Here is a 22,071-nt window from a genome sequence, read left to right as displayed (position 1 = left end):
TTTTTAAATCTAGTAAAGGTTTTAAAGACTTGGAAACCAGAATTAAAATTATTCACCTCCTCCTTAATTTCTGCATGGGATTGCATTAGCTCATCTCCATGGAACAGAAAAGATAAAGGCAACTAGCCCTCAAGAGATTTCAGTTCATAGGGAATTTCTTACTATTCTTTGATATTGTGCAGCTTATTAATAAAAATAAATCTGGGGTAAACACAAAGCTATTCAGAACTCTAATCCTATCCAGAGAAACTGATGTTTCTGTTGTCTGCAGAGAATTTCTAGACAAATCAAAAAGCTAGAAATGCAGAGTCCCTTAAGACCTTGTCTTGGATTCATGGTCAGTGAGTCACTGAGAAATGTTTGGACTGAAATGTTTCAGGTTTTACAAAGCAGTATTTTCTGATGATTCATTTTTTTTGAGAATTTTTCAACCAGTTCCAGCTGAAAGCATCTTTTCTAAACATATTACCTACCCATTGTGCATCTAAAATATGCAAGAATCCACTGACCCAATATTCTCCATATTTGTGACATTACATTTAATCTGCCTTCTCCAAGCCCACATAAAACGTCACTTGTTAGGCACTAAGCCTTTAAAAGCCAGTATTTTTTGCAAAATTTGTAAGAATCTAATATGCTGTTTGTATAGTAATTTAGAGAATACAAAAGAGACTAACTATATGAGAAACAACTCTCACACTTCAACGTGTATTTGATGTCAATAGATTGAATCATAGGCAAATTTTTGTTCAATATCAACTAAGTTTTGGCAGCCCAGTAAAAAATAAACAACACCTATAGGACACCAACTGAGCAGCAAAAACAATTACTGTAAGACTTAGTTTCAAATTTGCTTGTAGACAAAAGAAGGAGCTCAAGCCCAATTTATGAAGGATAGGTAAAATGTCCAGTCATTTATAAGTGGGAGCCCCTACTCACATTGCTGTTTTAAGAAAATGTGTAATTGGTTTAAAACAGGCAGTATATTCTGTAACAGTGGCTTCTCCCCCTTGCTGGTTTATGATAGGGAAGTACTTCTGTAAAAGGGACCACTTAACTGGGAAACCAAATTTAAAAGGAAATGTAAGGAGTGTGGATAGGCTTATTAAATGATGGAAAGCCACCAGCAATACCATTTTCCAGTGTTCTGGTGTAGGAGTCAGCGAGATTTGTTGTACATATAACTACACATTACCATTTTTATTTTCTCCTACAGCAAGTTGCCATTTTTGTGAAAAGAAAAATTACTGTCAGCTTCCATTCAGCAAAGACAGCTTCTTTGTCTGCTGTCTTATAAAAGTGTCACCATTAGGCCCTTCCAGAGCTGTCTCCTTGTTTCATTAGATTTGGCACACATTCTTCTCTCAAGTCAGAGGTTAAAAGGCTTTCCAAACCCAGCAATTCCTTCCCCCTCCCCACCTCATTCTTGATTGCTGCCTCTCTCCTCCAGACAGCTGAAGGCTCTGTCAAGGTGCTGCTATTCTCCCTTTTGCCCCTTAGTACAAATGAACCCAAACTGAGCTTCTACATCTTGCTGCTGTCACGGGCTCCTGCTTCCAAACTCCTAAATAAACTGCATCTGACTTGGCAGCTGTGTTTTCCAGCACTGGTGTCTTGGCAACAACTAGAGGATGCCCTAAAGCTTCACATACTATTTACCTTAGATAGTATCACTCATGCTGACACTGTTGCTTGTTGATCTTCACAAAGCAAGCAAGCAACAAGACTGTGGCTGTTGGCCTCAAACACAACCCAGATTTGGTGGTATACTCTGCAGTGTTAGAACAATTCTACTTCCCAGCGGAAACATTCAGGTTTTTTACCAACCCAGTAACACAAGAACCATAAAAACACGTTGATTAATTTGAAAGGGATAGTAGTCCAAAATGAACGTGAAAGTTTGAGTACCTGGTTAAAAGGCCTGAACTTTAAAAGTCAGTAGCAGAATAGAAGTGCAAAGCAGTCTTGAAGTAGGCAGGTGTTCTAAGCAGCAGGTGTTCAGCAGACTTGCTCTCAAGCAACCTGGGCACGCATTTGAGCCCACAGCTGCATATAAATTAGAATTTCAGTTAATCTAATCAGTAGCATACTTTTGAAGGCAAGACTATACTAGATTTTGACCATGAGATGAGTGCTGGTGCCAAAAAGCTTAACAGTGCCCAACTTTCTTTTTGAAATGAGGGGTCACCCATTTATTGCAAGGAGAGCAAGCTGGGATTTCTGTTTGCAGAGACACAGTAGGAAGAGATGGAGCAACTGAGTGTGCCAAACCAATTCATCTGCAGCACAGTCCACTCTCACAAACTGCAGGTGCAGAAATAGTGTATGTCCAGAGTGATAGAGAGAGCACTGAGAGATACAGAGGGAAATAGCAATACAGAGCAGCACGGAGAGATATGGAGGGAAATAAATTGATTTCCTACTGCCATGTAACTTACCTTTCTTGTGTACTGAATCCCATCTCAGGAACTAAAAATGTAGTGAGTTTTACTCTGGAATTTTTCACTTCAGAACTGGCACTATTTCAACTCATGGCTTAGCTTAGAAGAGGCGAGTTCTCAGCTGCTAAAACATTAGTTCAGTCATTTCATCAGAGACAGATTCTTTCCCCATTTCTCTCCCCATGAAGAGGAGGCAGTGATAGCACTTTGAGGTCTGGCATGACACCCCAAAATTCCACCTCCTACTTTTCCTTCATGTACTGAGTTTTATTTGGTTATGATTTTACAGTGTTCTGCAGCAAGAATTGCTCCACCAGCTTTCAGATTAACTTCTGTGTGTCTGTCTGAAAGCAAGATTACTGCTTGTGTAAATAACTAACATTGTGTTTTAATCATTTGAACTACTCTTCCCAACTCCCCACTGTTTGTGATATCCTACAGGATAGCAGAGGCAGAAGCAAGACCATTTCAGCTGTTCTGTTTTTTTTCTTAACAACTTTAATCCAATGTATCCCTCTCATAGGAGGAGGTAGTATGAACTCAAAGCCTTTTTTTGGGCAAGACTTAAGAGACAGTGCAACAATGATGATGTTCTTAGTGTCCTTGAGCTCAGAAAAATCTAGAAGATTTTCTAGAAGCCAAAGTCACCCTTCACAAGGTAAAATTATAACTCAGTGATGAAAGACTACAGAAAGGAATTGAGTGCAGCCTCGGGAATGAGGGTGATCAAATAAACAACAGAAGAAACACAGTTGTAACAAGAGACAACAGGCCAGGGCCCACATTATCAGAACATTAGAGACTTCCTTCACATGAAGAGGGTAAAGTCATTTGAACAGAAGTGTCCTTAAATTTAAAAACAGAACCTGAATATTGTGTTCCCAAATCTAGTCTCTGTCCTCCTCCTTCCTTCTTGTCCTTTACATTTTCCCTTATATCAGGATCCAATTCACATGCCCCTGTTTCTGGGCTTATCTTTCACATGATCTGGAACTTGTATTTACTGTCCATTTACACAAACCAGCAATTTGTGTAAGTGTCCCCACACGTGCTTCTCTGAAACCACAAACCCATCACAACCCTTCTGCTTCAGATCATCTCCAGCCCTGTGCCATTACAAGAATCACTTTACAAACAGGATGTTTATAGGATTATGTTAATCTCTAAATCTCTGCATTATCAGTTACAATGAGATATTCAAACTGGAAAGAAGTTTTTGAAACAGATTTTCTGTGAAGACAGGTGGTGCTGTCATACAGTTTCTTACACTGACTTGGCTCATAGTCATTCCTATCCTCTCAAAGAACAAAAAACTTGGAGTTTTGGATCTCTGGTTGCAGAGAGCTGGGTATGGTCTTCAGGAAAAAAAAATCCCATGTCAAAAAGTCAAAATAAATTGTAAAAGGATAAGGAAAAATTAATATAAGAATGCTCTGAAAGATGATAAAGTCATAGACACTGCAGTAGTTTGACACACTATGACTGAATAAAGGATCAAGTATGTTATTTACAGTTATTAAAGTTATTACAGTCACCATAGTTATTATTTACATATTTGCTTCCCTAAATGCATTTTAGTTGTTATTCTGTAGTACCACGGGCCATGGACTGCTATATGCCAGAGACAAAACCAGGGAAAATCCCTTCCTTAAACATCAAAAGTGTCCTTGGCATATCTGAACAAACACATAGTTGTTTTGCCCACCTCTTTCCCTTCCTGCCCTCCCATGGAAGTCTGTCAAAATTGTCACATTTTTAAATAGTTGAAGAATGAGACTCAGCATAGGCTGCCATTCCCAATAGCTGGTCACCCCCTAAGTATTATCACTGCTAAAGATCATCTGGGGTAAATCCACAACAGGTTTTATTGTTTCCATCATCTTCAGTGGTCTGCAACCACCCCAGGAAAAAAAAACTTTAAATTCCCTCCCCTTCTGGTGTTTTGCACTGTTGTCATGGTTTATAACTAATTCATAAGGGAACTCAGCACTAACAAACTGTGAGTGTGTTTGTGTGTGTTTCTGTCTGCGTAGGGTGGAAAAGCAATTTAGATGTGAGAGATAGTATAAACTGACTTGGCATTGTACACAAAAATATTTTCAGCTTGCCTGCCTGCAAATACATCTTAAATAATACAATTCATTCTGAATGACTGATTATGGGAATCCTACTCATAAATCCTAAACCTGACATTTTAAAATCAGATTTTCTTTTCATTTTTAAGCAATGAAAGTACTTCTCCATCTTGACATGATTTATCATTTTTTTTTCTGGATGAAATAACGGACTTAACAGGCCAAAACCTCTGGCTGCAAGGACTCATTACACAAAATCATCCTCTATTTACAGCATGCATCCTTTTCTTCCATATTTGTCTTACAGGGATCAGATAAAAACATATTTATTTTAAATGTAATAGGTTGATTTTTTTCAGATTCTCATTCATTTCATTAAGCTGCATATAAAAGGTGCTTTATAATACATAACTGAGTGCATGGTAGTATGGATTTTGTACAGCTTCCTGTGGTTCTCATCAGCTTGAGGAAGACAGTGACTAATTTAACTTTTCTTTTTATACAATAGCCAGTGTGAAAACAGTTGTTCAGGCCTGACCTGTTCCCATAGGATGAATCTCATCACAGACTGATTTTCACTCTCAATGAAGGTCTCAAAAAACTTTACATTTTCGTAGATTTGGAGATTACTTTTTCCACAAAGAAAGCAAAATTTTACTCTCTCTAGAGCCATTCTGAAAAAAATACATAAAGGATGTCTTAAACTTATACTTGAATAAATTAAAAGTGTACCCAAGACTAAACTACATCAACTTCTAGAACTCCCTGGTTTGGTTTTATCAACTCTACTTCTGAGCATCTGCCACTGTTGCAGAAATCTTTAATCAAACAGTTTACTGGAGCCAAGTAAGTTATATAAAATAATAAATCCCATCCTACTCAGAGTAGAAAAAACTTGCCTCAAGAAATACTTTAAGAAACTTTGCACATATAGGTCACTACGCTATTAGCAGGAAAAGCACAGTACTCTGCCTCTGAAGGCTGAATCCACATTTTCAAAATGAAATTTCTTTTCCAGCAGTTCATAATTTGGCCATGGAAAAAAATCCTTTGGGCTGAATTTCTACTATGGAGACTTAGCTCAAACACAGGTTCTCTCTGAGAGTCTAAGATCTGGTTCAGACATTAAGAAGCTTAGTACAAATTACAGAAATAATACATTTCTCAAGTGAAATTGGTAACAAAATCAGCTGCAGCATGTAGGCAACTGATTAAATTGTTGGTGAGTCATTTTTCCAGACTCATTCTCAGATTATCTGTAACTCTCATACACATTTATGCAAACATAACTCTGGCCTGGGAAAACAGAGCTCATGGGCCCACCACGTTATGTGATTTTCACAATCAAGCATTTTAAAATGCAGGTTTTTATGAAGCCTGTATAGGTTTCAAGTGGCTATAAAACATATCTACTAATCTTGCAAACAAAAGACCTGAATTTTAAAAACTTTCAAAAGACTAGCAAAATCCTAGACCTTCCTCTGGGATACCAGAGATAAAGATGTCAGCAGGGTGATCCTCAACAGCCTACCATGGACACACTATTTTGTCAGAAACAGCCTAAGTTTTGAAGCAAACCTGAAAGAAAACTGCACTAAGTAGAAAACTGGGATGATGTTTTATGCATTTTTAGTTCTGGGTTTGGTAGGTGGTGGCTTATTTTTTTTTTTTGTCTTGCATAGTCTTGTGGGGTAGATAGAAAAGCAAGGATTCCAAAAACAGACTCACATTCAGTGCAAAATGCTCCAACAGATCCTCTCTCCCAGACACACAGAACCCTCTTTCCATCTGTAGGATGAAACTGGAGAGCTGAAGATTTCCTCCTTCAGACTCACACACTGTATCCTATTATTTGAGAGCTCATTAATTTAGGATAAAAATCGAGGCAGAGAATGCAAAAATTTCTGAATACATTTTTTCTGTACATAATTTGTCTCAGCATATACTAGACCACAAGTTAGATTGTCTTAAGTGTGGCAAAAAAGGCATTTTGACATTCTTTTTTCAAGACAGAAAAAAAAGCTGACAACACTACTGTCTTTCCTGAGTATGAGGTAAATGAATGCAATGAAACTTCATTTTTTAGGTTGCCTGCAAGGTAGTTCCTGCTTCTCACAGAGGAACGAATCTGGTTCTGGTAAAATAAACTAATAATTCTTGAAGGACAGTAGTAACATTGAGGATGTAAATGGCTGGATTCTACCAAAATGATAAAGACTGAACTGCATATATAAAGGCTAAATGGGACTATTTGGTTGGTCAGAGCAGTAGAGTATTTCTGGCTTAATAGTCATCTGGGCTTTCTCTGCAGCAGTAATTTATCAGCAGTCTGTCACACCTTTGTGCTTCATCAGTCAATTTTGCCAGTCTCACACCTGTGAAATACTTTCATCTTACAAACCCCCCCAAGCTAAATAGATCATAGAAGCCCAGACCAGAAATTGCTGTGATGCTGTACAGTGATTAGAAAGCCTCTCTGCCATTAAGATTTCGTTCATTAAGTTACAACCTATTAAAAAGAGTCTGTTAACTTCATTCTGGATCTTATCAGTTGCTTCTTCTTTTACATGGCCTACAAACATGAACAGTAGCATAGCTTCTCATGAACTTAAATTAACCAGTTATTTAAACCAGACAGAATATTTCTTATGAAATTACCTCCCCCCTCCCCATAGTAAGTGTCAGAGATCAGACAGAAAATAAAACAGACCTTGTAACAAAACCTGAGGTACAGGTTATTGTCACTACCTACACTGCCTGAATATCTCACCCACCTGAACTTTGTCTAACACTCAGATATGTTACCCTGGAATAAAAGTACCAGTTTTGCTGTTTATGCAATGAATTCCTGGATATCTTTATCAGCAAATTATTTATAAATTAGGACAGATCAGGATATAAAAGGCCTGAAGGGCCAAAATAAAATTATAAAATTCCTAACTCTGTACTCCAGTGAGAATAGAACTTCATTGCCAGTGTCCAGCCTTCTAACTTTGGCTCTCTATGCTGTCTTAGCATGCAATCCAATTAATTTGAAGTGAAAAACGTTTAAGCAGTCCTTGAAATCCAGAGAAACTTCCTCCACTCCATTACTCTTTCAGCTTTATAGCTATCAACAGTATTTTCATGCACTTTCCAAATTTTAATTGGATTTCATAATATGAGGAATAAATTTTTGTCCTTAGGCTAATCTCTCAAACATCCATTAGCTTCAGTGAACACCCATAACTAATATTACTAAACCCAAAAAAAAAAAAAAGAACCAAGCTGCTCAACCCTCACTGAAAATACCTGAAAATAACAGTTACTGCTTCAGAATGCCACTGGCTAAAGAAATGCTCTGGTTTTCCTCAAAGGAATATTTAATCTTCTGGTTTTGCAACTCAAAATGTTGATGAGCTGCCACACAACATCCAGACTAGTTTCTCTGACTCCAGCAGCTGTTCTTGCCTGTGGAAAATGTTACCAGATGCAGACATATAGCTATTCCTTCACCACAGTCACTTAACAGAACATATGCATCTCAGTGCTTGTTTATTTGTATGAACAATCTGGTGGCTCCTGTGGTTGACACGGGCACAGTGAGGCAGCAATTCAGGCCAATACGATGCTGGAAAGTATGAAGATTGCTTTCTGAGAATTGCTAAATTCTCTGGGGACTCCTTTCCCTAACTTGAATAAATTACACATCTTTTAGATCTTCTCAAGGGTAGAAAAATATTATTGTGTGATTATAACGTATCAATGCATAAACATCACACTTGAAAACTAGACTGAAGTAGTTCATGCTCATACTAATCTCCAGGTGACAAGTCTTCTGCTGCTGTCACAGTTTCCATGGGCTGGAGCGATGGTGGCACCCTGTGGTTAGAAAGACGTGTCTAAAGGCTGCCTGCTGCTCTCTGCTGCTGCACAGCCCTCACCGTGGCATTTCCAGGGCTGCTCTGAACTCCCAGATAAAACACACATGAGAAACACTGTTTCATTACATACCAACACACCAAACATTCTACTTAGTCATTTTTAACTTAATTTTCAAGAAAAGGTAGGAGAGACTGTACTCTGAGAAATCCTGAGGCAGTGAGCATGCAGGCCTGGGATGAAGTCTGCAGGGATCAGGAGGTGTTCTGAGCCTGTGCCTGCTGCTATCAGCTGCTGGTGGTTCACCTACAGCACGCCTGGCCCTGCAAGGTTAAGCTTCGTGCCAAGGCAACCCGAATATTTCTGAAATACCAAAAATGATTAATCCCGTCAAATAACTACTGGGTGTGGGTAGCAAGGAGGTGACAGCAGGGCTGTGGAGCTGGACACAGGTTCCAGGTGGTTCCTGCCCAGCCTCCCAGTGGGACACAGCCCAGCCCTCAGGGGACCAGTGCTGCCCCTGGGAAAGGCACTGAGGACAGGGCAGGACCCTGCCCTATGGCGAGGGAGACACGAGGGAAGCAGGACCTCAGGAAAAACAGTAGCTCCCTGTTGTATGGCTGTTGGCCAGAAGGGAGTAGAAGTGTAGTTGAATTCATTTTAAAGCTGCCTTTAAAGGTGCATGAATTAATACATCCCATAATTTTTACTTTTCCCTCCTCTCAAGAAGAGAATCAAGGCGTATTTCACTGCTTTCACAGCAGAAAGTCACAACTCTTAACAACAGCATCTGATTACCTTCCTATGATGTTCATCTTCAAGCTGTTAGGAAAACAGCTACGTGACAAGAATTTGGAAGTGCAAAAGTGTGGGGACACTAAGGATAAACAAAGATCTAATTTGCAACTAAAGGGAGAGTAGCTCATAAGAAGGAAATGGCTTGGTAACTTTGCAGGACAACAGGAACCACTCTCTTGCAGCTTGAGAGTCCATTTAATGCAAGAAACAGATGCCATAAATCAGGGCAGACACCTTTCCTCTATTTTGGAGGGAACTGGGAATGTTACTGACAATGACCAAGCTCATACAGTAACTAAATCCCCCTGGTAATTAACTGAATCACTACACTAACTAAATCCACCCAGTAACTGCCTGGTCAACATATTTCTTCCCAACTATACATTATGTAGGGAGCAGCAGATCCTTCCTCAGCAGCATACAGAACATACAAAGAGGGAGCATTTGCAAAATGAGAAATGGAAGTGAAATTAGTATGACATTGGGTAAGGAAGAATGGGAGTTTTAAGAAAAAGCAGAATAATCTTGCCTATCTCAGCCTTTTAGATAATTGTCATGATATTTGAGATTCTGCCTGTACTTTTTATTAACTTACGGTTTCTGTATTGTCAACACTGGAGCATATTGTGTTTCATATATAGATAATTACACATTTTTGTTTATTTTTTTTTAGAAAAACCTTGCATTGCTCAGCTATAGAGTCAGTGGCTTTATTGTTGTGATCTGATTTTTCCTTTCTATTCTTAATCAGTTTTCCCTTTTCCCACACCATCACATGTCTGGTGGATGATTTCTCTCACATACAACAGTAACCACTTGCCTAAGCAAAGCACCACCACGTTGCCTGCCATGATACAGGCAGCCTGGCTTTCCCTCCCTGGAGGGCTGGAACCTTTCCTTTGTCATGGAACAGTTCCAGGTGACAAGGTCATGTCCCTTGGCAATATGCTTGAATTCAACCTTTTCTACGTGACAATCTTGACAAGGATCACATAACTGGAATTTGGTAAAAAGCTGTTTCTCGACAGAATTCCCATATGCCAAAGTTTCATTAGGTATGAAAGAGGATCTGATGACTAATGGTATCTTATGCCTAATAAACTTGGCAACTATTAGTTAGGGAAGTATCAGCAAATAGTACTTAAATATTGGTAGCTTACCTCAATTTGATAGTGTGATGTTTTTCACAGACAGGAAGTTCCATATCTGTTTTCCATAAATTTGTCTGAGTAATATTATTTCCTAAATTTTAAAGCACATGGCTGAGGGATTTTACAAACCTGAATATGAAACAGGAATATCAGATTCTTGCATATATAACACGTAACGACACTTGTTCTTTTATTACTTCTGCAAGCATGAGGAGATTTGCAAATAATGAGCTAGTAAATGTTTTGCAAAATAGAAAGTTGCTGAGAGTTTATAAATGCTGCACTTTGCAAGTTCTGCTTGTACTACTTACAGATAGTTCAACCCTCTAGCTGAGACTTCTGCATTACTTCTGTAGTTGGCCACACTGGAAAGAAGCAATGCAGATTTCAGCAGCAACTACACAATTCATTGATGTGACATCAGAGCAGCCAAACACAGGAAAACACCACAGAAGATAAAACCCCAGACCAATACTTTTATCAGGAGGGTCTTGTAGTCATGCTTGGCCAAATCAATGGCTGTCTTTGAAGTGTGACATTTTGATTTTCTCCCTTGCTTTAACATTTCAGAAAAATTAACATTTTTCTGAATTATTTTTCTGCTGATATAAACCCCAGAAGCCTTTGCAAATTCTATAATGCATGGGAACAGAGACAAATATCTGAATTTGCAGGAGCTTCCTTATGTAGGAGTCTGAATAAAACTCCTCAATGCTTTCCACACACACCAGTGACTAATCCGCTGTGTTCATTGCTCTCACTCACTCTCTCTGAGTAATTGAAATAGGGCTTTGGAAAGAAGGGAATTTGAGGGTCATAGAAGGGACTGATATTTTGTGTTGGTTTTTTCCAGCATCATAAAATCAGAGGTATTTTTTAGTGTTGCTTCCTGTGAAAGTTATCAAAACTCATAATGCAAACACCAGCAACCTGACCATGAAAGCTCTCAAGCTGACACGTGGAGATTTTGCCTATTTTGGGGCCTTGACCACTGAGCAGTAAAAGTTCTCTGCTGGAACAAATAATAAGTTTTTGTAAATGTCCAATGAGATCTGAAACCACATCACCAAACTGTCACATGGCCTGAGGAAGACAAAGCAAAGACTTTTCCAAAAGGTGAATTTTAGAACCAGCACTCTTGCCCCTTCTCCCTCATCTGTAGATATTCTGGTACACACCCAAGAAAACATTTTATCAAAAATTTCTTCTATGCTTTTAACCATCTCAACAAATGAGACACTTCTGCTAACAACAGAAAAATATTAGTAGTAAAATGCCCCAGTTAACCTGTTACATATTTTTTTAACAAGTTTCTCATAGTCTGTTTTCTAGTTGCTTTAAAGATGGGGTGTTTATTTACAATCCTGAACAGCCACTATTTGTTGTTTGCTAAAGTATTGATTCACAAAAATAAGTAAAGGAAAACACTACTAATGACAGTCATGAGTGTTGAAATATACCTCAGGAAATTCTTAGCTATCTGCTCAGTGATTACATTTCCCACAAGCATAGAATGACTTCTAAAATACGGTATTTCCAATACAACAACAAAAATCTATCACCTCTAGGTGGATCTCAGTGGATGACCCGGAACAAATTAGGTTTCAAATGAGCTTTAATAAACCATTTCTCGCACTAATCTTTTCCTTTATTCCCCTGGCTGGTTTCTTCCCACAGCAGGTCCAATGGGTATAATCCTTTCCCAATTTCCTGATGGCAAAGAGCCAGCAGATCTACACACTGGGTTGTGCTGCAGTGCTGCTCATTAGCTCCCAATACAGACAGCTGCTGCTCTGCTCCACAAACACCTTCCCAAGGAAATATTTGATCAGCCTAATCTTGAAAGAAGGCAGTGATAAAAGTTTGTTAGCCAAGGGCTGATATTGGAGATCTGCTTCCACACAGAAACTGAGAGTGCAACTGCCTCTGTTAGTTTGGAAGATATAATTCAATTCATCTATTGGCTGTGTCTGTAATTTCCTCAACAGCAGCATGTTTGTACAGCCCTGGAATCTTACCTTAATGGTTACTGATAAAAAACCTTAAAGCCAAGCCTTTAACTGATGGAGTGCAATAGGAGTGTAAAGCTTGAATAACATCTCCACTGCTTGAACCACACCCACATCCCAGGAGCCTGCACCTTGGTTTTCCAATTTCCCTGTCTCCCATCAAAATTTGCCAATTTACCTTTTCCACTCCAGGGTTGTTTGGTTGGTTTTTTTAAAATAATCAAGTACCAGAAATGTTGATGTATCCTCTAAACACCAGGCACAGGTGCAACTCACAAAGTTGGCCTGCACTGGAATCATATTATGCCAAAAGAAATAAACTTGTGAGTGAAAAAGCCATGCTAATCTTACGAAGTGAACTGAATCTTATGGTTAAAAAACCATGAATCCTGTGATCTCTGACAAATGAAACAGGCTAAAATTCTTTCCCTACTCTTAAACAAAGTGAGAAGCAAAATGGCACAATCACAGGACTCTGCAGATTCTGCCTGTTCTCTGGTAGGGCACTGAAAGTTAAAAATATCTGTCAGTGCAAAGAATGTGTACTGGATCCATTATACTGTCACTTCTCAGAGGGTAGGTATGGGACTTGCACGTTGCTATGTCCCGTGAATATCCCAGGCTGAAATATCTGCCCCATTCTCTATTTCCAAGAGACTGTGGCTCTGTTTTAATGGACAAAACACAAGTTTAATGGATATGATTGATCCAAAATTATTCTCCTGTACAAATTTCACTTCTGTAACAGACCCTTGGTATCCTCTGTTTTCATGCATGGTCTGCTTTCCAGTGGATTCTCAGCTGGCCAGGCCATCCTCAAAAAGAGAGCAAAGCTTTGGTCATATGGTGAAGCATCCACTGACTGCACTGATGTACAGATTTCTCCTAACTTGGACCCCTGCATTCTGGTGAGATGTATTTAATTCCATTTTCAAACAGTAAATCAGTACTTAAAAGAGCACCGAGTTTTAGTGTATGTGGTTATGCAAGCTAATAACATCAGCCCATTGCTGAGAAATGAGATGTGAATTCATTTCTAATTAATTTGCCTTCACATAGCGTATGTCACATTCATTGGTCACTGTCCAACTTAATAATTGCTTATCACTTTGCAGGAATTTCTTATGATTGCGATTCTAAAAACATCTGCCTGAACTATGCCAATAAATCCCTTGGCATTTTATCTTAACATGGGTGTCTTAAAAAGCCAGCTTCTCTTACAGTTATTTAGAGTTTTATTGATAATAGGCTATTTGGCCTGTTAAAGAGATAGAATGAAAGCACAGTTACACAAAATTTTGTAAAAAAAAAAAAAAAAAAACAAAAAGGCTGTTTCTTCATTACCAAAGGCTGCATGCATAAGAAAATCAGTTTTTTTTTTAAAAAAAATCATACATCAACCATTTGCACACTTCTCAAGAGGAAATTATGAAGCCAGCTCAGACAATAAAACTAGGCATTTCAAGCAAAAAGTTTGGTATAAAAATGCAGTAAAAATATTTCATGAGTTTGTTTACATCATCATTTGTTTTCAGACTGTCAAGTACTAAGTGGAATAATTATTCTTTCAAACACACTGACATGTTGACCATATATACAAAACAGGCTTTTTCATGTATCCCACTAAGAAAAATTATTTAAAAAAATTTAAAAAAAAAAAAGGAGAGAGACTCGTGTAAACTGACAGATTCTTCTAGAACAACTTATGTAAAGAAGGATTTATAGAGGTCGATTTTAATGCAATTTATTTAGAGAGAAGCATTTGGAAGTGTCAGCACTGAAGATATCATATATTTCACTCATCTCTCACAGCCCAAAGGAATTAGTCTTGAAGCATTTTGGAATCTTTCCAGAGCATGTTTTCACTAACACTAAGAGAAAAAACAACAGGAAAAAAAAAAGAAAATAAAGAAAAAAAGAAAAAGAAAGAGAGAAAGACAGAAAAGCAGTGCCTAATGGGATGTAAGTGTTTGACCTGCCTGGAGAAGTCTTGACTTTTTTTTGTCAATGTTTGCAATTTGACATGAACAATAATAAACAGAAAAAAGCCTTCTGTTATCTTCTAAACTGTCTCAGATTACACTGTGTGAGTTCCTGATGACATCATTTAGAGACTTTGCTGAAGAACAGTACTAAAGTTATTAAAACAAGAGCTTGATACCAGCAAGAGAGACTGATTTTATTTAATACTCTTTGAAATTATAATTACAGTTTATAAGTCAGTTGAAGTAGATTGGAAGATGGACAAGACAGCATGTATCAGAAAAAGACTGCAGAATAGGAGTACTGTCAAGGATCTATTTAACTTAGAACTCTCTCCTCTTTAATCACTCTCTGGTATATGTGCTCGGGATTTATTAGTTCACATCTCTGAAATTCACCCAGGAAATAATCTACACAACTGTTCATCCACCAGCCCTAAGATTCTGTCAGAGCAGTTCCAGAGCAAGGAGCTATGCTCTCATCCTTTGTTAATTCTGCACTTTGTATTCCAGAAAAATAACCTTTACACTGCTGTTCAGCAGTTCCACCCATGCACGTATTAGTACCTACTCCTGTAAAATCTCCTTTTTATTTTTTTTTTTAATTCTTAGCATTCTGAGCCTTCAGCAGGTTTTTCAAGATGCTCATCTAATGCAGAATACGTGTTATGATTTTAAACCTTCTCACACCAGGTTTGTTGCCAAAGTCAAGAACCCTCTCTACTGGCTTTGTGGTCTTAATAGCTGGCAGTGAGCTCTGATTGCAGAAAGGTCCCTGTGAAATACAGACACCTCTGTCCTTCCAGATGTCGCTGTGTGAGATCAGCACTGTTCAGAACACACTCAGAACAAATGTATTTGCATAGAACTCTTCCTGTTGTGTCTCAATGACCTGCCAACACATGAGGGGGACTCAGCATCTAAGACTTTTACCCCATCACCCAAGAATTTAATCAGGAAGCCAGATGCTGCAGAGATAGAAATGGTACTTTGACTCCGTGATCAACACCCCAAAAAAGAGGGTCCTGATTCTGAGCAAATTTACCCGTGTTTATTATTGCTATAATGTGATAGATTTTATTCAACTCTGCTAGTTTAGGATCAGAAATAAAGTATAAAGAAAAGGTGGCATTATCAACCACGATATATTCCTTCCTCCCAAGGCATAAGATAAACTCATTCAGAGAAGGAGAACCTCGTTTGCCAGCAGGTAAATATAACCTGTTTTAGAGAAGACCAAGGATTAATGTTAATTAATGCATTTAAGTCCCCAGTTTTGTCTCCCAAGAAGGGTTAGAAGAACACTACTGAGAACACCTGCTGACAGATGAGGGTAAAGGAATTATCTAGGGCACATAAACCCTATCTATAGCAGAAATATATGCTATGCACTATTTGTGTATTGTTTTATTCTATGCCAGCCCAAACCCATAGTTGCTCTACTGTTCTGAGTGCCAGCTTCATTTTTCCCCAAAGAATTTGGAGTTGTTCTATACCACGAATTAGCACAAAACAAGGTAAACCAGTGAGAATGAACTTAACTGTATTTCAAAAAGATGGTTTAATTTCAGCTATCTTTAAGGAACTGAGTGTTCTGTGAGGGAATCTCATTAACCAAATAAACTAAAATAAACTAAAATACATTTTTAGATACGAAAAATGTTTAAAAAGTGCCTGTTATTTGGTCTTTTGAATGCTCAAGAGCCACAGGAGACTTCACACTACAGGTAAATTTATACAGCAGGAAAAATTAATTATTATTTTCAAAATTAGCCCATGGACTATTATGTAATAATATTGATTGATAAATACTAAATTCATTTATTTCAATTAAATACCATCACTAGCTTGCATGAATGAGAACCAAAATGTAACGAGGAAGAGAAACAGACAGTAACTATTTCATTTATGACATATAACATTCATGACTATTCACATGGTCTTGTGACCTTCAAAGTGAGCAGAATCTTATTTGCATATGAGGACTTGGGATTGTTCACCACTGACATGGTGGTGCACTAAATACCTGCTGTAATTCAACTTAAAATAAAAGAAGAAGATATTTGAAACCAGATCTGAAATACCACAACAAACCTCTACAAAGAAAATCAGTTGTAGTCTATATTTTGCTATATGCAGTGGACAAGCCGATAACTTCAAGTTTGTTGATCATTTTTATTTTGTTTTCAACCCAGTTTGTTTCTTTCATGTGTTTACTGTATGTAAAACTGTTTCAACATGTTTTGGTTTTATTATTTATTAACAATTCCTGTCATACAGAATGAAAAAGACTAAAATGATGTTGACTTAATATTTTCTTTCTCCCTGTACTTGCACTTCCAATATATATATATATGTCCACATAGATGCAAATGTAACATGTTGTATAATTTTATTATTTTAAAGGGACAATCTGTGATCCAATACTAAATTCTGTTTTGGTAAACATGTTGGTGCTGAAGAAAACAACAATATCAAGTACAGAGTATGGTACCAGAAGGTAAAAAAAACAGATTTCAAAATTAATAGATTTCTATTCACTAAATATTTGGGATAAAAGAGCTAATTTAGATTAAATAAGAGTTGGTCATGAATAAACCATAGGATCTCATTAGTTTAAACAGAAGCTGGTACATTTATTTTCTTTTAATTTCTTTCCCTTTACTACACAACATCAAATTCTTTGAAAAGTCAGAATTTTGAACCCAAGGGTAATACTAAAACTAACATTCTCATAGGAATTCAGACCAAATCTGAGATAAATGTCCAGTTCTTCTACATAACTGTAGTAATTTACTGCTCAGAAATTTTAGAAGATTTGTCTTTAACAATGACCCCACGAAGCAAAGGACATATTACCTATTTAAAAATAGATGAAGTGCAGAGAATAAAGAAGTAACTTGCTCAAAGTTCAAGGGAAGGAAGTAAAAACCAAAACACAGGCTATCTGATAATTATTTAAACTGCAGAATAAAAGATGACTCTTTCTAGCAAGCCCAGAAAAGATTAAAAGTCTCTGATACAGTTCATCTGGGGAAAATTTCCAGCTCATTTTTCGTCTGCTTAATTCTATTTTAGACAAACACCCAGATTCCTGAGCACTTACCAAAACTAAATTGAAATGCTGGATGCTCATTCATTATTACCAAGTACCATATGTCTAATTTTATTTTTGGAATTGTCTTTGGCAATAGCACACTCTATCTGAAGCTCTGTGGCAAAAAAACTCAAATCTGATGGTCCTGAAAAGAGACTTTTAGGGAGAGCAACTTTACTGCAGATTCTCAACAGAATATTAAGCTTTGCATGGAGGTGGTTTTGCTGACCTGTAGACACTAAGAATATGCAGAAGTGTGAAGAGATAAAGAATAAAAAATATTTGCTATGGCTCGCACACAAAGGTAGAAGTAAAGGGGTTTGGTAGACAAATCTAATAATGTAATTTCCTCTTATCTAAGAATTTCTGTTACCATTTTCTTCCAGAAATTGGATTATTTGGTTTTTTAAACTCCTTGCCTGTTGAGTGTCATTATAAACACATATTACATATTTCTCTCAGGTTCACATTTAAAAGTCACATTTCCCTGCTTGGGCAGTTCCATCATTACCACTGCCTGCCTTGAGTGACCACAGGAATGTGGCTCCTCAGCCACTAAAGACCCCAAAGCACCTTCCACATGGAACTTCTATTTTTTTTTAATCCATTTACCTCAGACTATCTCAAAGTGCTTTATCTTGTATACTTGGTATCACAGGGACTTAAAAGCTGGTGCCTTTAAGAAACCTTATATTTGTAGTCATATCTGATGCTGTGGCAATAACCCCGTTCATGTATTTATCCCACTGCTGTTTCCTTCATTGTAATCATAACTCAATTCCTGCAGAAAGCTCCCAGAGTGCCCAAGCCCTCTCCACACTATTGCTGCTCTGTGGCATAGAGGGTTTTGTTTCACTTAAGCCACATTTAAAGGTGAGTGTGTTTGTGGAAAAGCCGTACTGGTTACATAAATAACTTCAGCTCTTTTGAAAAGCCACCAGGAGCTCTGCTGTACTGTTAGACTCCCTGAAATCCCAGGGAAAGGCGTCACTCTCTACCCCAGGGCGTGCCTGCAACATTCCCTTGAACACAGAAAGGAGGTTCCCTGCATAGCTGTGAGGAAATTACATCACCAGCAAAAATACACCAGGCAGTTTTAGCTTTGGCTGCAGCACCACACTGACAAGGTACTGCCAGGAGCCACTACACAGCCCTGCACAGCACTGTACTGCCATGAACATACTCTGCAGGGCACTGTACCGTGAAAATACATCTCAAAATGTGGCAACATTTTGGCTAATTATGTCAGAATTGCTAACTGTTTGCAAAACATCCCATCCTGTTTACTGCAGAATTTTTTTGTGAACAATTTTGAAGAAAATCCACTGTTTCTCATATTATGGAGTGAGTTAAAAAGTTATCATCCACTGTTTGATGCCTTTCATTGGAGTAACTTCAGTGAAAACTTTGGTATTTCAGTAAAAAGTGTTCTCTTTAAAATTAATTTTAAGTGCAACACCAGGTTAGCAAATAGGTTACAAATGCACCACAATGCTATTAGCTGAGATAAAACACCAAACCAGCCCTGAATTCTTGGATGCACAAACATTTTTACCAAATGAAGGAACTGTTTAAACAGATACTGCATACTTATGTGCACGAGAGATGGTAGTGAGAAAAAATGGGACACATATAAGCTTATTTTGTTTCCTAGAACCTCCAAAAGCTGTAAGAATGTAAGCAAATTTATACCACCCAGTAGGGCTCATTTGTTGAACAGCACTAACACAACAATTACTAAAGATGGGAGAGAAGTAGTAAATACACAAGCAGTTAACACAGTGGGGTAATGAGTTGCTACAGCTTAATCTACTGATTGATTATAGCCATCGATTGCAAGCATCAGTCAACCTGTGTCACTTTAGCAGTAAAAACTGTAAATTATATTGAGAGAGGAAACAAAGTGACAGCATGTCCTCTAACCTTTTTTTTTTTTTTTTTTTAATGGAATTAAATAGGAATAGGAAAGTCAAAAACGTTTAGCACCCAATAGGCACTATAGAACAAGTGGAAGGTAAAATACATGCTTGAGGCAGCAGGGTTCAAATAGGTAAAACTGAGAGGAGGATATGGGACAATAGCACAGTAAAGATCCAAGTAGCAGAGTGAGAAGGGACAGGCAAAATGCCCAAGCAATGGCTGGATCCTCAAGGACTCCCAAGTACAGAGCATTTTGCAACCTAATTAATTTACACCCTTGACAAACATTTTTCCAGACAGCACATTGACAGTTATGACCCCATAAATGCTATCCTCCAACACATTGATCATTTTCATTTTGGGGACAGCCTAAAGTATCCTAAAATTAATATGGAAGCAGAATATTCAAAGAAATCGCAGTGCTGGACTCGTAAAAGACAACTGTCAGATCAAATCTCTGACAACAGTGCAATCTTTTTAGCACAGTCTGGATCCCCTCTGCTTAAGAACATTCTGGGCCTTGACTACAGAGCAGCAGGAGGGAATTACAAGCAGGAAATAAACCACAGAAGTGAAACTGGGCAGGGACTTGTCACGGTGATTAGAAACAAGAAATGCTTTTAGTAATACCTGACACATTGCACCTGGGCAGGAAGATGAAAGGGACACTTCTCTCAAATCCAGTTCCAGCACAGCAGGGTCACGACTGCTCTCCTGTTTTACTGCTGCTTCAGAGCTTCATTAGTCAGTCACAGAAAAACCCAGTCCTGTACGACTTGCATTACTAATAATTATTTTTTTGCTGCTTATTTCTTCATATATTGTGTGCATTCCCTTTTATCTCATTTTCTTACAGTTTAGATAAACCACTGCTCAGGAATAGACTGAAGTGGACCCAAATCTTTTCTAACTGCTTCAGCTTCCATGCTGGTCATTTAGTTGACTGAAGGACAAACAAACAATAGCTTCTATTAAAAAATATTGATTTTTCTTAAACACCATCATGTGAAAACATTACACCAGGGGATATTGTCTACATTAGAAAGTTACCATGTGGGATTAAAGATATTAGAAGAAAGTTCAAAAGAAAATTGTTGTATTAGTTCCATAAATTTCATCGTGCTCTGGTTTCTGAGTGCTTGGGGTTTTTTTCTACTCAGCATCCCATGTACTAATTTAGCCACAATAGTGGTATTCAAGTAATTTCAAGAGCACGATGCAATATTTTAAAAACAAAGACTATGAAAATCCCTGCTGAAATAATTGACTTTTCACTGAATATTAAGGAGAATATTTCGGCAAAACAAGCTGGGAAAAAAAAATGAAGTGGGGACTTTTCTAAGGTACAGTGAAAGATTTTATTCAAAACAGATTGAAATAATTTTCCACTTCAAAAGCCAATATCTGTTTTCTCATGCAAATATTTGCTTCTGTACCCAAGCATCGAGAAAAAGGCAGTTGTGTCCTACTTAGCATTTAAAGGAAAATTACTCAGGAACTCTTCAGTCTCAGCTATTCCTTCCACAAACTCCTAAGTCACAAGTCAGAGTTCAGCACCATAAATGTCTCCCAGAGCATTCTGCATACAAGTCTCCTTCCTGCTTAATTCCTGATATATGTGTGTATAGACAGATAATGTATATTTATATATAACTCCCCTAAATTACGCTTTCAAAAGCTCCCTTATCACCTATTTACTTCACTTGAAGAAGCACTATGATATCTCTCAGGCAAACAGTTAATTAATTAGCTAATAGTTAATTAAATACTCACTGAATTGAGTAGACATGTAATTAAGGGGATATTAAAATGCACATTATAGATATGACAATGCAATGACCACTGTGGAGTGCTCTGCCATTGCCATGTGCCCAGAGGGACCTGCTGAGGCTGTGAGGGCTTCCCAAACCACCGTGTTTCCTCCAAGAGATGCTGCTCTTGCCTCTTCATCCTCGAACTACTTGCACGCACTTACCCATATCACGAGAACAAAGCAAAGATTTGTCACGGGTGTGAGTGGAAGGCTGAGACAAAATTTATGAGAAAAGAGCCCTGCCATTGAGTCACAAAGGGCAGAAAGGACTCCCTTACTTTCGAAACTCCTTCTCAGAGAGGAGTTTGGGTGTGGCTGAATCCAATCTTAGCCTCAGATTTTGTCAGCGGCTTAAATTTAAGGAATTCCAGAGGTGTGATTGAACTACTTTTGTCCCACAGGTTTTAATGATTGGCAAAATGAGAATATTTATATAAAATGAATCATTTATTATTACAAATGGTCAGACACAAGATATTAATCAGAAGTATTTACTACAAAATATAAAAGCTAAAACTACTAGTAGTACAGCATAAGATAGGATAGTGTGCTATATTGAAGCCATTATCAAAGCAATAATATTAAAGCTAGCAAAAATAAATAATTATTAAGTAGAGATTTGATGTAACTCCTGCCTACCAGCCCTCGTGGGGAGATCTCTTTCTCTCAACCTCGAGGAGTAACCTCGAAGGTTGAATCTCCACACATACACCCCAAGAAGGGTTGTGTAGGAAGAACCTGACTGTATGAAAGTGGACTGGACTTTTATACCGTGAAGTGATTGACTGCTAGTCACAAATTTACAGGCCAGCTACCAGCTTATCTGTCACATCCAGCTTCAAAAAGCAGGATGTGTGTTTGAAGTTTGGTGAACTGGGCTGGTTTTAGCACAATTAAACTCCAAACCCAGCACCGTGGTGCCAC

Source organism: Myiozetetes cayanensis, unplaced genomic scaffold (assembly GCF_022539395.1).
Source record: "Myiozetetes cayanensis isolate MyiCay16 unplaced genomic scaffold, myiCay2020 scf13, whole genome shotgun sequence".
In the NCBI taxonomy this organism is placed as follows: Eukaryota; Metazoa; Chordata; class Aves; order Passeriformes; family Tyrannidae; genus Myiozetetes; species Myiozetetes cayanensis.
The sequence above is the reverse complement of the archived record's forward strand: the minus strand, read 5'-3'. Positions refer to the sequence as shown.